Source organism: Neophocaena asiaeorientalis, unplaced genomic scaffold (assembly GCF_003031525.2).
Source record: "Neophocaena asiaeorientalis asiaeorientalis breed wild unplaced genomic scaffold, Neophocaena_asiaeorientalis_V1.1 scaffold371, whole genome shotgun sequence".
NCBI lineage: Eukaryota > Metazoa > Chordata > Mammalia > Artiodactyla > Phocoenidae > Neophocaena > Neophocaena asiaeorientalis.
This window is the reverse complement of record NW_020172369.1, coordinates 2,857,004-2,875,417: the sequence shown is the minus strand read 5'-3', so window position 1 is coordinate 2,875,417 and position 18,414 is coordinate 2,857,004. Positions and strand designations below refer to the sequence as shown.

General features: G+C 33.0%; 1 pseudogene; it reads left to right on the top strand.

The window, feature by feature from the left end:
- The first annotated feature begins 12,957 nt into the window (after window positions 1-12,957).
- The window catches only part of LOC112390699 (methylmalonic aciduria and homocystinuria type D homolog, mitochondrial-like), a 13,971-nt pseudogene continuing 8,514 nt past the window's right edge, over window positions 12,958-18,414 (top strand).

Here is an 18,414-nt window from a genome sequence, read left to right as displayed (position 1 = left end):
TATATATATATATTTCATTTTTGCAATCTATTTGTCAATCAATGGACACTTAGGTTATCCATGTCTTCACTATTGTTAATAATGCTGCAATGAATATGTGAATAGGTATGAAATGATATCTCATTGTGATTTTTATTTGCATTTCCTTGATGTTTAGTGATGTTGAGCACATTTACATACATCTGTTGGCAATTCGTATGTCTTCTTTAGAAATATGTCTATTCAGATCCCTTCCTTTTTTTTTTTTTTTTTAATTATTTATTTAGTTTTGGCTGTGTTGGGTCTTTGTTTCTGTGCGAGGGCTTTCTCTAGTTGCGGCGAGCGGGGGCCACTCTTCATCATGGTGCGCGGGCCTCTCACTGTCATGGCCTCTCTTGTTGCGGAGCACAAGCTCCAGATGCGCAGGCTCAGTAGTTGTGGCTCACGGGCCTAGTTGCTCCACGGCATGTGGGATCTTCCCAGACCAGGGCTCAAACCGGTGTCCCCTGCATTGGCAGGCAGATTCTCAACCACTGCACCACCAGGGAAGCCCCCCTTCCTTATTTTTAATTGAACTATTTGAGGGTTTATTTTGCTATTGAGTTACATGAGTTCCTTATATATTTTGGATATTTATCCCTGATTAGATATATGGTTTGTAAATACTTTTACCATTCTGTTGGTTGGGGTCTCCTTATATTGATTGTTTCTTTTGCTGTGCAGAAGCTTTTCAGTTTGGTGTATTTCCACCAAATGTTTATTTTTGCTTTTGTTGTTTGTGATTTTGGTGTCATATCCAAATAAAAAATTGCCAAGATTGATGTCAAGGAACTTTTCCGTATGTTTCCTTCTAGGGGTTTTATGGTTTCAGGTCTTATGTTTAAGTATTTAATCCAGTTTGAGTTAATTTTTGAGAGTGGTGTAAGACAGGGTTCTAGTTTCCATTTTTGCCTTTGGCAATCCAGTTTTGCCCACATCATTCATTGATGAGACTATTCTTACTCTTTGAGTATTCTTGGCTCCCTCTTCAAATATTATTTGACTGTACATGCAAGGGTTTATTTTTGATTCATTTGCATTGATAAATGTGTCTATTTTTATGCCAGAACTGTATTGTTTTGATTATTATAGCTTTGTAGTATATTTTAAAAAAATCTTTATTGGAGTATAATTGCTTTACACTGTTATGTTAGTTTCTGCTGTATAACAAAGTGAATCAGCTATACATATACATATATCCCCACATTCCCTCCCTTTTGTGCCTACAGTAGTATATTTTTAAATCAAGAAGCATGTTGCCTCCAGCTCTGTTCTTCTTTTTCAGGATTGCTGTGTCTATTTTTGTGGTTCCATAAAAATATTAGGATTATATTTTTCCACTTCTGTGAAAAATGCCATTAGAATAGTGATAGACATTGCATTGAATCTATAATTGGCTTTGGGTAATATGGACATGTAACAATATCAATTCTTCTGATCCATTAATATAGGTTTTCTTTCCATTTATTTATGTATTTAACATCTTTCATCATTGTCATAGTTTTCAGTGTTTAGATATTTTACTTAATATTAAATTTATTCCTAGATATTTATTGTTTTGATGGTACTGTGAATGAGATTGATTTCTTTCTTTTTCAGAGAGTTAATGTACAGAAATCCTACTGATTTTTGGAGGTTGATTTTGTATTCTGCAAATTTTCTTAATTCCTTTACTAGTTCTAACAATTTTTTGTGGAGTCTTTATGATTTTCTATGTATAATATTGCATTTTCTGCAAACAGAGACAATTTTACATCTTTCTTTCCCATTTAGATGCCATTATTGCTTTTTCTTACCTAATTGTTCTCACTAGGATTTCTAATACTGTGTTAAATAGGAGTGGTGAGAATGGGCATCTTTATCTTGTTCCTGATCTTGGAGGAAAAGCTTTGTGCCTTTCACCATATGATGTTAGATATGGGCCTCTCATATAGTCCCTTTATTATGTCAAAGTATGTTCCTTCTATACACAATTTGTTGAGAATTTTTAATCATGAAAGGAGGTTGAATTCATTACATATTTTTTCTGTATCTATTGAGATGCTCACATTATCAAATGTGATGTATCATATTTATTGATTTGCTTATGTTGAACCACATTTGCATCTCAGGGATGAATACTACTTAATGATGGTGAATGATGTGCTGTGAACTCAGTTGACTTTATTTTGTTGAGAACTTTTGCTTCCATATTCATCAGAGTTATTGGCCTATAGCTTTCTTTTCTTGTAGTGTCCTTATCTGGCTTTGATATCAGGGTAATGCTGGCTTCCTAAAAAATGACTTTGAGGTGTTTCCTCCTCTTCAGTTTTGGAAGAGTTTGAGAATAATTGGCATTATTCCTCTTTAAAAGTTTGGTAGACTTTATCCAGAAAACCATCCGGTCCTGGACTTTTCTTTGTTGGGAGGGATTTTTTTTTTTAATTGAAGTATAGTTGGTTTACAATGTTGTGTTAGTTTCTGGTATACAGCAAAGTGATTGAGTTATACATATATATTTTTTATATTCTTTTCTATTATGGTTTGTTACATAATATTGAACATAGTTCCTTGTGCTATACTATAGGACCTTAACTGTTTATCTATTTTATATATGGTAGTTCATACCTACTAATCTTAAACTCCTACTTTATCCCTCCCCTACCCTCTTTCCCCTTTGATAACCATAAGTTTGTTTTCTATGTCTGTGAGTCTGTTTTTGTTTTGTAAATAAGTTCATTTGTATCATATTTTAGGTTCCATATATGAGTGATATCATATGGTATTTGTCTTTCTCTTTATGACTTACTTTACTTAGTATAGTAAACTCCAGGTCCATCTATGTTGCTGCAAGTGGCATTATTTCATTCTTTTTTAAGGCTAAGTTGTATTCCATTGTGTGTGTGTATATGTGTGTGTGTGTGTATATATATATATATATATACCACTTTTTATCCATTCATCTATCAATGGACATTTAGGTTGTTTCCATGTCTTGGCTATTATAAATAGTGCTGCTAAAAACATTGTGGTGAATGTCTTTTCAAATTAGTGTTTTTGTTTTCTTTAGATATATACCCAGCAGTGGAATTGCTGAGTCAAATGGCAGTTCTAATTTTAGTTTCTTGAGGAACCTCCATTCTGTTTTCCATAGTGGCTGCACCAATTTACATTCACATTAACAGTGTACAAGAGTTCTTTTTTCTCCACATCCTCTCCAAAATTTGTTATTTCTAAAGTTTTTGATGATAGCCATTCTGACAGGCTTGAGGTGATATCTGATTGTGGTTGTAATTTGCATTTCACTGATTATCAATTTTGAGCACACTTTCATGTGCCCATTGACCATCTGTATATTTTATTTGGAAAACAGTCTATTCAGGTCTTCTGACCTTTTTTTAATCTAGTGGTTTGGGTTTTTTTGATATTGAGTTGTATGAGCTGTTTATATATTTTGGATATTAACCCCTTGCATCATTTGCAAATATGTTCTCTCTTTCCATAGGTTGTCTTTTCATTTTGTTGATGGTTTCCTTTGCTGTGCAAAAGCTTTTAACTTTGACTTTGTTTATTTTTGCTTTTGTTTCTTTTCCTTAGAAGATAGATCTAAAAAAAAAATATTGCTGTGATTTGTGTCAAAGAATATTCTGCCTATGTTCTCTCCTAGGATTTTTATGATTTCTGGCCTTACATTTAGGTCTTAAATCCATTCTGAATTTATTTTTCCCAGCATTATTCTTGCCTCCTTTGTCATAGAATAATTGACCTACGTGTATGGGTTTATTTCTGGGTTCTCTATTCTGTTTCACTGACCTATGTGTCTGCTTTTGTGTCAGTGCCATGTTGTTTGATTACTGTAGCTTTGTAGTATAGTCTAAAGTCTGGACACGTAATACCTTCAGCTTTGCTCTTTTTTCTCAAGATTGATTTGGCAACTCAGGATATTTTGTGGTTCCATATAAATTTTATGATTATCAGTTTTGTGAAAACTGTCATGGAGCTTTTGATAAGGATTGCATTAAATCTATAGATTGTTTGGGTAGTGTAGACAATATTAATTCTTCTAATCCATGAACATGGGATATCTTTCCATTTGTTTGAGTCATCTTCAATATCCTTCATCAAATCTTTATAGTTTTCATAGAATAGGTCTTCTACCTCCTTGGTTAAGTTTACTCCTAGATACTTTGTTCTTTTTGTTGCAATTTTAAATGAGATTGCTTTCTTACTTTCTCTTTCTGATAGCTCTTTATTAGTGCATAGAAAAGCAACAGAGTCTCTCTATTGATCTTGTATCCTGCAACCTTACTGAATTCATCTATTCTCACAGTGGTATGGTGGAGACTTTAGGGTTTTCTATATATAGTATCATGACATCTGTAAATAGTGAGACTTTCACTTCTTCCCTTCCAATTCAGATGCCTTGCGTTCCTTTTTCTTGTCTGGTTGTTTTGGCTTGGACTTCTAATAATATGTTAAATGAAGTAGAGAGAAGGTGGTGGTGGTGGGATGAATTGGGAGATTGGGATTAACACATATACACTAATATGTATAAAATAGATAACTAATAAGAACCTACTGTATAAAAATAAAATAAAATAAAATTCAAAAAAAAAGCAGTGGAGAGAGTAGGCATCTTTGTCTTGTTCCTGATTTTAGAGGAAGATTTTCAGCTTTTCACCATTGAGTATGATGTTATAATTGTGATTTTGTGATATAATTGTGATTTTGTCATAAATAGCCTTTATTATATTGAGATATAGTCCCTCTGTATTCACTTTGCTGAGAGTTTTTATAATGAATAGATGTTGAATTTTGTCAAAAGATTTTTCTTCATCCATTGAGATGATCATGTGATTTTTATTCTTCCTTTTGTTAATGTTGTATATCACAGTGATTGATTTGTGAATATTGAACCATCCTACCTAACTGGAATAAATCCCTCTTGATCATGGTGTATGATCCTTTTTATATATTGTTGAATTTGGTTTGCTAATATTTTGTTGAGAATTTTTTGCATCTGTGTTTATCAGAGATATTGGCCTGTAGTTTTCTTTTCTGTAGTGTTTTTGTCTGGTTTTGGCATCAGAGTAATGGTGGTCTCATAGAATGAATTTGGGAATGTTCCACCATCAACACTTTTTTGGAACATTTGAGAAGGATATATATTAGCACCTCTGTATATGTTTGGTAGAATTCCTCTATGAAGTTGACAAGTCCTGGACTTTCATTTGCTGGGATTGTTTGGGTTTTTTTGTTTGTTTGTTTTATTACAAATGCGATTTAACTACTGTTGATCATAGTATGAAAACTATAGTGCCAAAAACAACTTAATAAGACAAATTATCTGGTTTTATTAACTTAATATACAGGTATTAGGTATCAGGTTTAAGTAAACAAAAGAGAGCACAGAGAATTAAAAGTCAATATTCAACAGAACCAAAACGCAAAATTATCGATAAATATTATATTTTTACTTGTATAGACAAATTATATCTCCAGGTAGTCATAGAGTACTACAACATGTTGCCTCAAGCTAGTCTCCAAGAAAAGGCAGATATTCTACAAAAATAACAAATAGATTTATAAAAGAATTAAAGCAATGAGGCTAAACATTGACAAATTTAACAATATCATATATTAAGTTCAACATATAGTAACTTAAAATAAAAATCTCTGATTAATAAAAGGAAAAATTCTAATCAAGAAGTAGAAAAATTGTATCTGAAAAAATTGAGAAATTAAAAATATGATCAGTATTGATTTAAAAATGTACAAAGGTAGAATTGATAATTAAAACAAAATGATAAAAATTAAATTAGAATATTTACTTAAAAAGTAAATAAATTATTAAATACCAGACCTATTGCAGTAAATTTGAAAATATGAATAAAAAGGACAGTTTTAAAAATGCAATTTTTCATAACTTGGCATAATTGTCATGTAATAAAATGTTCCCTATCATAATATATTATAAAAATGTAATAATTGAAACAAGAGATAGTGAACCACACAAATCAACCAAAAGAGGAGAGAAAAGAAAATGAATCCAAACCAAATATCATGCCTACTTATTTTCTTGGAAAATTCTGCCAAGCTGCTTAATAAAATGAATTATCCCCATGCTATGCAATTTATTTTGGTGTACAGAAAATGATGAAATACTTTTTTGAGGAGACTTACTGCTGAGTTCACATGAAGGATATGTCTGGACTATGAGTCCCCAAGACAGAGTCATACAGGTAAGTTTCATGTGTTCAGATGATCAAAGCTAACATGAATTAGCATCTTGCCACAGTGAATGTGTTCTGTCTTGTTACAGAGGTACAAGTCCCAGGAAAGATCCTATTAGAGGCTGCCTTCTTATATTTTTGTGATAAACAGTTGGTAAGTAAACAGCTTCAGTGAAACTAACTGCCTTTAAGTGAAGAAGTCATTGACATCCACATCCACTTTCCCAATGGCTGAATACTTTCTAAAATATTTAATGGAACATGAAAATAATCCCCAGTTATCCATCAAGACCAACAATGACTGCCAGACTGTAGGTAATCTATAGATTAAGTACTAGATCAGAGGGTTCATGTGGAGGTTATATCCAGACTCTGAATTGCTAAAGGGACATGATCATAGGTATAAATAAGATTAAATATATACAGCAATGTGAATGCATCCAGAGGTCAGTCATTACATTAAGTAACTTAATGAGTCAACCTGAAATGATACAGTAGCTACTAGCTACAAATGGCTATCAAGCACTTGAAATGCAGCTAGTCCACATTAGGATGTGTAATGGCTTAAAATACACACCTGCATTGCAGGATTACTATGGAGAAGAAGAAAAAGAAAGGAACAAAGGGAGGGAGGGATGGAGGAAGAGAGAACAAAGGAGGAAAGAGATAAAGAATATTTCAGTAATAATTTGTGCACTGATTACATATTAAAATGATAGTATTTTGGCTATATCAAATTAAACAAAGCACATTTCTAGAATTAACTTCACTTATTTATACCTTTCTAGGCAAATTAAAATTACATAAGTGGCTCTCAATATATTTCTATTCAGCAGCAGTGTCTTAGAGGCATTTGTCTCTAAATTGAAGATTTCCTCAGTGTTGGTCAAGTTTCTCCAGCTTCCCTGTCCCCTCATCTACATCTTGTCTGCATACCCTAAATAGACTACCCTTTTAAAACTTTACTCTAATTTTCAACTTTAGTTATCAGGATGTAGGTTATTGACTAAGCTAATAATTGTGTAATTTGTATCAGTTCTAAACAATATCTATCCATTATTCCCTAGTGATGAAGTACAAATCAAAGTTCCAATTTAAGACTATAGACCAAATTCAGTTACAATTCTTTGAAAAATCCTTAATAAAATACTATCAAGTACAGTTCGACCATATGACAAAAGATCTATCAAATATTTTCAGTAACATTTGTCCCATATTGGAAAGATTATTTTTATTAGGAAATTTTTTACAATTATGAGAACAATAAAAAATATTTAGTTGATCTTATTGTTAGTTGTAAGTTAGACATAAGATTCAATATGTATTTCCTGATAAATTTGTTAGAAATAGCAGATTACTTTCTTAGATAATATAAATAACATTTATCCCAAACGAAACGGTTCTAACATAATGCAAGTTGAAAAAATAGAGGCAATTCTATAATATTAAGAATGAGCAGTAAAGCCTCCTTTCTCATTTAATACTTAACATAACTTTTGTTATGATTGCCAGTTAAATAATTAGGAGATATAAACCAGAGAAAAAATTGGATCTAAATAGGAAAAAATTATTATTACTTGTGGATAAGTTGTAAGAATTAAAATGGAAGTATTTTAGGATAAATGAATATTCAATAGTAGCTATATATAAATTAAATATAGATATATCAATAGCAGTCATAAATTTTGACAATAACTACATTCATTCCTCAAAGTAAAAAAAATAATATATCAGAAAGATTTTAGAAGAAAGGTAAGAAAGTTTGATAAAGAAACTAAGGATAAAAAAGAAGGAAAATAAAAAAGTATACTGCCAAAGTCTACATATAAATATTTTCAATTAATAGAAAATCATAATTAGTTAATGAGTGGAAATATACTGTAAAGATATGTTATTTCCACAATAATTTGTATGTTGATGAAAATCTAATAAATATCCATCTGTTTTATTTTAAGCTGATCCTAAATTTCCTCTGGCAGAATATATGGGGGAGACTAGTCAAAATAAATATGGTATTGAGAATTAGCAGAGATTTTCCTTACCATATGTCAAAACACAAAGCCTCAGTAGTTAATTAGGTCTGTCTGGAGGAGACTACTATTTTTCCTTCCAAAACTTATTCTCTGATTCTTCTTTAGCATGAGGAATTTTACTTAGGTACATAGTTGTTCAGCTTAATTTGCATTTCACATCTCCTGTGGCTAGACTTGTCTCTGTGATGAAATTCGGCCAATGAGTTTTAAGCAGAAGTGAAATGTATTGTTCCTGGATTGTGCTCTTGAAATGCAGGAAGCTTGGCAGCTCTTCTTTGAAATAGTTATCTGAGACTTTCAGTATGAAGCTGCTTGCTTAGGATGGCAGAGCAATAAAATGAGGAGGCTGCATGTCCAGTGTCATAGAGACATCATATCAGCTCTGAGCTCTTGTGCAAGGACTATTATATGAGACAGCAATGCATTTCTCTATTTTAAAAATCACTATTATTTGGCCTGTGTAATTTGATGTGGTATCCTAATTAATATAGTGTGACAAAAAATGATATGTTAACTCAGAACTTTAATATACGATAAAGACAGCCACATACAAATGGAGTGAGATGTTTATTATATAAAATGGTGTTTTTAACCTAACCTATTTGCTAAAACAAGAAAGTTGAATGTATATATCATATCATATACGAACTAAATTCAGGTAGTTAAAAAGTTAAACATAAAACACAAAACAAACAAGATAAAGATAGCAAATATTCTTCAGCTATCAAGAGAGGATACATTTTTTCAATTTTAAATAGAGAGAAGGGGTTATATAGAGACATATATATATATATATATATATATATATATATCCACAAATTAAAAACTTATTATTTAAAATCATATGCAAAATTAAGAGACTGAAAATACAAATGTCCCAGCAATCACTAATATATTTACATTATAGATGATCATTTTATTAAAACTCATATAAAAGGAAGCATAATCCCTCTATACACCATTGTACATATAGAAATCATCATTTACAGTAATGTCAAGAACATGTTTTGACCATTCTCCTATAATATTTATTTGGCAATAAACAGATATCTCACACTGAGGATCATGTAATAATATTGTTTGAACACAGAGGAAATGATAAGTATGGTTTTATGATTACCTGGACAAATTGGAGTTTAAGTTTAAAAAAGTCATACAATATTAGAAATAGAAAGAACTTCAAGAGTGTTTCATTGTTTTTAGAGAAAAAAAGCAAAATGTTAAATGTGTTCACAGTCTCTGCTACATAAAATATATAATTTTTTACATAAATAAAATTGGCATTGCATATATTGTATTTTACCATCTAGCATTTAATATTTCTCTGGATGTTTTTTAAATCTCCTGGCATGCTAAAAAATATCAGTTTGTATAGAATCTTGTTATTTTCCCACCACTGTATTAAGAGTCTTCATATTTAAGCTAGGTCAGTAAAGATCGTAAAATAACTTCGCGCCAAACAGATTTATAGAATAGGAAAGTTTACTTGCCTGCAACACATCTTCTGCTAAAAATGTCTAAAAACTAGGATATAGCTGAAAGTAATGAATTTGTAAAGTTGATATTGAAATTATTATGTTCATATTATCAATAGAAAAGTTTTTCTTGGAGTGAAATGGTCGATTTTTTTAACATCTTTATTGGAGTATAATTGCTTTACAAAGGTGTGTTAATTTCTGCTTTGTAACAAAGTGAATCAGCTATCCATATACATATATCCCCATATCTCCTCCCTCTTGTGTCTCCCTCCCATCCTTCCTATCTGACCCCTCTAGGCGGTCACAAAGCACTGAGCTTATCTCCTCGTGCTATGCAGCTGCTCCCACCAGCTATTTTATATTTTGTTGTATAAAAATACTAGAAATGTCCAATGGCTTACAAGACTCAAAACCATTTTCTGAAAAACCTATCTGTCTATAGTTAAGGCCAAGTGGGGATGAATTTTGTAGCTTTTAGAAAGGACATTAAAAAAGATAGAAATATGATCAGGGAATAGCAATTTGTTTTCACTCGGAACAGAGAGCTAATACAAACTAATACTATCATTCAAGTTAGAGGTTCATATATTAACACTTCTTAAAAAATCCATCTACTGTGCTCCCTATTCAATTGTATTTGATGAATAAATAGATGACTGAAGAAGGGCAGGAGGGAATAAGAGGGACACAGGTGGGGAAAAGGTGGGCATAGTTTTAATAACAGCATAGGAACACTAAGAAAACTAGTGAATTCGGCTCCGTTTTAACACTAGTAACACTAGTAACTCTACCAACCAGTCAGAGGGTGTTATCTTTGCTCTTTAGCAAGGAGGCATGGAGGTTTTGTATAAACAGGTATAATGTTCTCTCAAATAGGCATATAGATGAGTTACAATTTGTATCATAACATCTCATTATTTAGCTCTTGGGGAGAAACCTTTTGAGTTAATATAAAACATAGTTTTACTTTAAAGTAAATTTCAAGCTTCATATGATTGTCAGAGGAGCAATCCAAGGGCATTAATAATTAAAGAAATATAATGACTTGGTCCAAAATTGCTTTAAAAATACATATTTCTTGAAAAACTCTGAGCAACAAATAAACCTAGGTCAGTGCTCATTAGCAAACATTTTCTTATATTATCCTTATGTTGGTTTCCTTGAACATTATTCTACCAATTAGCAGCATTTCCACCTGAATGTTAATGATATGTGAAAAATACATCCATTGTTTTCTTCTTAGAAGTGCATTACCTAATATTTTATTTCAGCTAGTTATTTCCACTAATCAGTCTTCCAAAAATTTGATATAATTTTCATTTACTTAAAACTTATAGAAGAAGTTCTTAAAATTCTCCAAGGTCACAATCTCAGTACATTATGAAAGCAAGTGTCTAAGTTTGGATACAATAATACAACTAAAAAATTAAACAACCACAGCAACAAAATAACTAAAGATCATACTATAGGAATCATTTACACACATTTCTTTTCTTTTAGATGGGGTTTATAACCCATCAGTCTTTTCTTTCTTAAAATGCAAATCTGTAAGGACAAAAGGATATTTTGCATTTAAAATAGTACCAACTCTACAGCAAATAATTCATGCTTCTTAACTATCAATTTCTCTTGAGTAAGTAATTACTTTATGTACACTTTTCTCATCCATTAATAAATATAAAAGATGCCATATAGTATCATATCACTAATTCATCTAAAGAGTGATGAATTTTATCAATCACCCAGTGCATGTTAATGAGATACAGAACACAAGATAGCAAAATCAAGGTGGAAAAGAAGTCAATACAAAAAAGAGAACTATTATTTACCAGGTATAGAATAAGGGCCAGAACTTATAGAAACTATTTTCAGAGTATATTCCATTAAATTCTTACAACCACCCAACTAATGTGTGGAGAATAAATATCTTGTCCGTGATCACATAGCCAACACAAAGCAGAGCTGAGACTCAAACCTGCATTTATCAAATTTCATATTCTCTAAATTTAATTTGTAGGAAGTTGTTTGAGCCTCATATAGACTCATGAACACATATTTTAATCACAGTTTGCATTTACTCCATTCTATCTTTTCTAAGTTTCTTACTTGCTATGAAGAACTATTACAAAATTCAGTCTTCCTAGATTGATAAACACATTTCTATTCACCCTAATTCAATCTTTGGATTGCTAAAACTTTACCACATTCCCTATGAACTTTATCATTCTAAATGGAAGAATTCTAATTATGTTTTGTTCCATTTAGTTTATTATAGTCTCAGAAAGAATTTGCAAGACTGAGAAAGAACATTTTCTGTACATCTTTAAACATCTTTTGGGGTCAAGTGTCCTTATTAAGAGTACTTTGCCTTAGGCTCTGCTGTGCCATGGGATCTGATAAATCGGATTCCATGAAGTTCTTGGGAAGTCTACGGTGCAGACCACTTACCAAAAGAAAAGTTCTCAGAAGTGTCTCAAATCTCAGAAGCCAAAACTCAGCTTAGGTGTTATCCATGAGTGAGTATTCTGACACACTTCTTAAGATTCTAGACTTTAGCTTATTTTATTAACAGATATTTTTCTATGATGATAGTATGTACCAAATATAGCATTTTATAGAATAGGTAGTGTACATATATATATATATATATATATATATATATATATATGTATATATATATATACATATATATATATATATATATATGAATAATCTGAAAACCAAAGGCTATACATTTTATGCAGTAAATTGCCATTTTTTTCAAGTAATTGGCTTCAAAAGAAAACATATATTCTCAACTTTAGATTTAAAAACAAGTTAGTTTTTTACCAGAAAATATTATTTAATATGCTCTGGGCATAATTTCAACTTGAAGGAACCTATACTAGTATATAAACTTTCCTTAGTTTTTAACATGTTCATACATGTATAATAAATATATTAAACAAAATATTCTATGAAAAAAGATTATTCAATTATATATTTTATCTCATTTTAAAATAGAATTAAGTAAATAGAATGATAGCCTCTTTAGTTTATGGTCATTTTATGAGGCTACACTTGTCCATAAGCAAAAAATAGAGCACTCTAGGAAGTAGACACTGCACTCTCAAAGGGGACACACAAAATCTAACACTACAAGACCTAGGGCAGAAGCAGTAATTTGAAAGAGGCCTGGGTCAGACCCACTTGCTGATCTTGGAGAGGCTCCTAGAGATGCAGGAGACAATTGAAACTCACCCTTGGGACATAGATGCTGGCAGCAGCCATTTGGTTGATGAGGACACTGGTGCTGGTAAGAGCCATTTTGAAATCCTCCCTCTAGCTTATTGACTTCAGGACATGGTCCTGACTACCAGTGAGCCAGCATTAGCTCCAGGTGTCCCCAGAGCATGCAGCCAGCCATGGCAGTAGTTGCTCCACTCATTAGTTGCTCAACACTAGCTATGAAACCCCACACCCCTCAGCTGGCTACCGTGAGGCTCAGCTCCACCCACCAGTGGGCCAGCACCTCCCAGGGAAGGAAAAAACTCTTACATGCAAATGGAGCAGAAAAGAAAGCTGGGGTAGCAATACTTAGGTAAAATCAAAGGACTGTAACAAGTGACAAAGAAGGGCATTACATAATAATTGAGGAATAATTGTAAATATATATGCACCTAATGCAGGCACACCTAAATACATAAAGCAAAAATTAGTAGACATAAACAGAGAAATTGACAGTGACACAATAGTAGTACAGGTCTTTAGCACTATAGTGACATTAATAAAGAGATCATCCAGAATGAATATCAATAAGGAAATACAAGTTTTAAATGACACATTAGATTAGATGTACTTAGAAGATATATATAGAACATTCCATCCAAAAGCAGCAGAATACACATCCTTTTCAAGTGCACATGGAACATTCTCCAGGATAGATCACATGCTGGACCACAAAACAAGTCTCAGTAAATATAAGAAAACTAAAACCATATCAAATGTCTTTTCCAATGATAATGCTGTGAGACTAGAAACCAACTACTAGAAAAAGAATACAAAAAAATGCAAACACATGGAAGCTAAACAACCTGCTAATAACCGACCAATCGGTCAGTGAAGAAATCAGAAAGGACGTCAAAAAATACCTGGAGAAAAATGAAAACAAAAACACATCAATCCAAATTCTATGAGGTGCAGCAAAAGAAGTTCTAAGAAGGAAGTTTATAGCAATACAAGCTTACCTCAGAAAACAAGAAAAATCTCCAAAAAGCAACCTCACCTTACACCTAAAGGAATAAGAAAAAATAAGATCATTATATCATTTCTTTTTGGATTCTGCATATAAGGGATATCATATGATATTTCTCTTTCTCTGTTTGACTTACTTCACTCTGTATGACAGACTCTAGGTCCATCCACCTCACTACAGATAACTCAATTTCATTTATTTTTATGGCTGGGTAATAGTCCATTGTATATACACACATATTCTTTATCCATTCATCTGTTGATGGACATTTCATATTCCATTGTATATTCACATCTTCTTTATCCATTCACCTGTTAATGGACATTTAAGTTGGTTCCATGTCCTTGCTATTGTTAATAGTGGGGCAATGAACATTGTGGTAGCTGTTTCTTTTTGAATTATGTTTTTCTCAGGGTATATGCCCAGTAGTGGGATTGCTGAATCATATGGTAGTTCTACTTTTAGTTTTTAAAGGAACATCTGTACTGTTCTCCATAGTGGCTGTATCAATTTACATTCCCACCAACAGTGTAGGAAAATTCTCTTCTCTCCACACCCTCTCTAGCATTTATTATTTGTGGATTTTTTTTTTTTTTTCTTTTGCAGTATGCGGGCCTCCCACTGCTGTGGCCTCTCCCGTTGCGGAACACAGGCTCCAGATGTGCTGACTCAGAGGCCATGGCTCACAGGCCCAGCCACTCCATGGCATGTGAGATCTTCCCAGACCAGGACACGAACCCATGTCCCCTGCATCGGCAGGCAGACTCTCAACAACTGTAGCACCAGGGAAGACCCTGCCCGTTTTTTGATTGGGCTGTTTCTTTTGATGATATTAAGCCTCATGAGCTGTTTATAAATTTTGGAGACTAGTCCCTTGTCAGTCATATCATTTTCAAATATTTTCTCGCATTCTGTGGGTTGTCTATTTGTTTTGTTTATGGCTTCCTTTGCTGTGCAAAAGCTTTTGAGTTCAATTAGGTCCCACTTTTTAATTTTTGTTTTTATTTCTATTAGTCTGGGAAACAGAACAAGAAAGGTATTGCTGTGAAATATGTCACAGAGTGTTCTGCCTATGTTTGCCTCTAGGCATTTTATAATGTCCAGTCTCACATTTAGGTCTTTAATCCATTTTGAGCTTATTTTTGTGTAAGGTGTTAAAGAATGATCTAATTCCATTTTTTTACATGTAGCTGTCCAGTTTTCCCAGCACCATTTGTTGAAGAAGATGCCTTTCCACCACTGTGTAGCCTTGCCTCTTTTGTCATAGATTAATTGGCCATGGGTGTGTCGGTTTATTTCTAGGCTGTCTATCCTGTTCCATTGATCTATGTTTCTGTTTTTGTGTCAGTACCACACTGTTTTGATGACTATAGCATTGTAGTATAACCTGAAGTCAGAGAGCCTCATTCCTCCAGCTCCGTTTTTCTTTCTCAAGATTGCATTGCCTATTTGGAGTCTTTTGTGTCTCCATATAAATTTTAAGATATTTTGTCCTAGTTCTGTGAAAAATGTCATCAATAATTTGATAGGGATTGCATTGAATCTGTAGATTGCCTTGGGTAGTACAGTCATTTTGACAGTATTGATTCTTCCAATCCATGAACATGGTTTATCTGTCCATCTGTTTGTGTCATCTTTGATTTCTTTCATCAGTGTCTTATAGTGTCTGATTACAGGTCTTTTACCTCCTTAGGTAGGTTTATTCCTAGGTATTTTTTTCATTTTTTTTGTGATGATAAATGGGATTGTATCCTTAATTTATCTTTCTGAACTTTGCTGTTAGTGTAGAGAGATGCAAGAGATTTCTGTGCATTAATTTTGTAACCTGCGACTTTACCAAATTTATTGATGAGCTCTAGTAGTTTTTTGGTAACGTCTTTAGGATCTTCTATGTGTAGTATCATGTCATCTGCAAACAGTGACAGTTTAAATTCTTTTTCAATTTTGATTCTTTTTATTCCCTTTTCTTCTCTGATTGCTTTAGCTAGGACTTCTAAAACTAATTTGAATAAAAGTGGTGAGAGTGGACATGTTTGTCTTGTCCCTGATCTTTGAGGAAAAGCTTTCTGTATTTCACCATTGAGAATGATGTTAGCTGCTGTTCTGTCATATATGGCCTTTATTATGTTGAGGTATGTTCCCTCTATGCCCACTTTCTGGAGTGTTTTTATCATAAGTGGGTACTGAATTTTGTAAAAAGCCTTTTCTGCATCTATTGAAATGATCATATGATTTTTATTCTTCAATTTGTTGAAGTGGTGTATCGCACTGATTGATTTGTGGATATTGGAGAATCCTTGAAACCCTGGAATAATTCCCACTTGATTATGGTGTATGATCATTTTAATGTATTGTTGGATTCGGATTGGCAATATTTTGTGGAGGATTTTTGCATCTATGTTCATCAGTGATATTGGGCTGTAATATTATTTTATTTTTGTGGTGTCTTTGTCTGGTTTTGGTATCAGGGTGGTGGTGGTCTCATAGAATGAGTTAATGAGTTTTCCTTCCTCTGCAATGTTTTGGAACAGTTTGAGAATGATAGGTGTTAGCTCTTCTCTAAATGTTTGATAGAATTCGCCTGTCAAGTTATCAGGTCCTGGACTTTTGTTTGTTGGGAGTTTTTTAATCACAATTTCAATTTCAGCACTTGAGTTTGGTCTGTTCATATTTTCTATTTCTTCCTGATTCAGCCTTGGGAGACTGTACCTTTCTAAGAAATTGTCCATTTCTTCCTGGTTGTCCATTTTATTGGCATACAGTTAGCTGTAGTAGTCTCTTATTATCCTTTGCATTTCTGTGGTGTCAGTTGTAACTTCTCCTTTTTCATTTCTAATTTTATTGGTTTGAGTCCACTCCTGTTTTTTTCTTGATGAGTCTGGCTAAAATTTTATCATTTTTTTTTAATCTTTTCAAAGGACTAGCATTTACTTTCATTGATATTTGCTATTGTTTTCTTTGGCTCTATTTCATTTAGTTCTGCTCTGATCTTTATGATTTCTTTCTTTCTACTAACTTAGGTTTTGTTTGTTCTTCTTTCTCTAGTTGCTTTAAGTGTATAGTTAGGTTGTTTATTTGAGAATTTTCTTGTTTCCTGAGGTAAGATTGTATTGCTATAAACTTGCCTCTTAGAACTGCTTTTGCTGCATCCCATAGGTTGTGGATTCTTATGCTTTCATTTTCATTTGTCTCTAGGAATTTTTTGATTTCCTCAGTTATCCATTGGTTGTTTAGTAGCATATTGTTTAGCTTCCATGACTTTGTGTTTTTTTTTTAGTTTTTGTTCGTGTCTCATAGTGTTGTGATCAGAAAAGATGCTTGATATGATTTCACTTTTCTTAAATTTACTGAGGCCGCCTTCTGGCCCAGCATGTGGTCAGTCCTGGAGAATGTTCCCTGTGCACTTGAGTAGAATGTGTATTCTGTGGCTTTTAGAATAAATGCTCTATAAATACCAATTAAGTCCATCTGGTCTAATGTGCTATTTAAAGCCTGTGTTTCCTTATTGATTTTCTATCTGGATGATCTGTCCATTGATAAAAGTGGGGTGTTAAAGTTCTCCACTATTATTGGGTTACTGTTGATTTTTCCCTTTATGGTTGTTAGTACTTGCCTTATATATTGAGGTGCTCCTATGTTGAGTACATTTATATTTACAATTGTTATATCTTCTTCTTGGGTTGATCCCTTGATCATTATGTGTGTCCTTCTTCATCTCATAACAGTCTTTATTTTAAATTCTATTTTATGTGATATGAGTACTGCTACTCCAGCTTTCTTTTGATTTCCATTTGCATGGAATACCTTCTCCCATCTCCTCATTTTCAGTCTGTATGTGTCCCTAGGTCTGAGGTGGGTCTCTTGTAGACAGCATATATGCAGATCTTGTTTTTGTATCTACTTAGCCAGTCCATGTCTTTTGGTTGCTGTGTTTAATCCATTTACTTTTAAGGTAATTATTGATATGTATGTTCCTATTACCATTTTCTTAATTGTTTTGGGTTTGTTCTTGTAGGTCTTTTCCTTCTCTTGTGTTTCCTTCCAAGGGAAGTTGCCTTAGTATTTGTTGCAAAGCTGGTCTGGTGGTGCTGAATTCTCTTAGCTTTTCCCTGTTTGTAAAGCTTTTGATTTCTCCATCAAATCTGAATGAGACCCTTGCTGGGTAGAGTAATCTTAGTTGTAGTTTCTTCTCTTTCACCACTTGAAATATATTGTGCCACTCCCTTCTGGCTTGCAGAGTTTCTGCTGAGCAATCACCTAATAGCATTATGGGAGTCCCCTTGTACGTTATTTGCTTGTTTTCCCTTGTTGCTTTTAATATATTTTCTTTTTCTTTTCTTTTTTTTTTTTTTTTGAAGTATGCGGGCCTCTCCCTGTTGTGGCCTCTCCTGTTGCGGAGCACAGGCTCCGGACGCGCAGGTTCAGCGGCCATGGCTCAT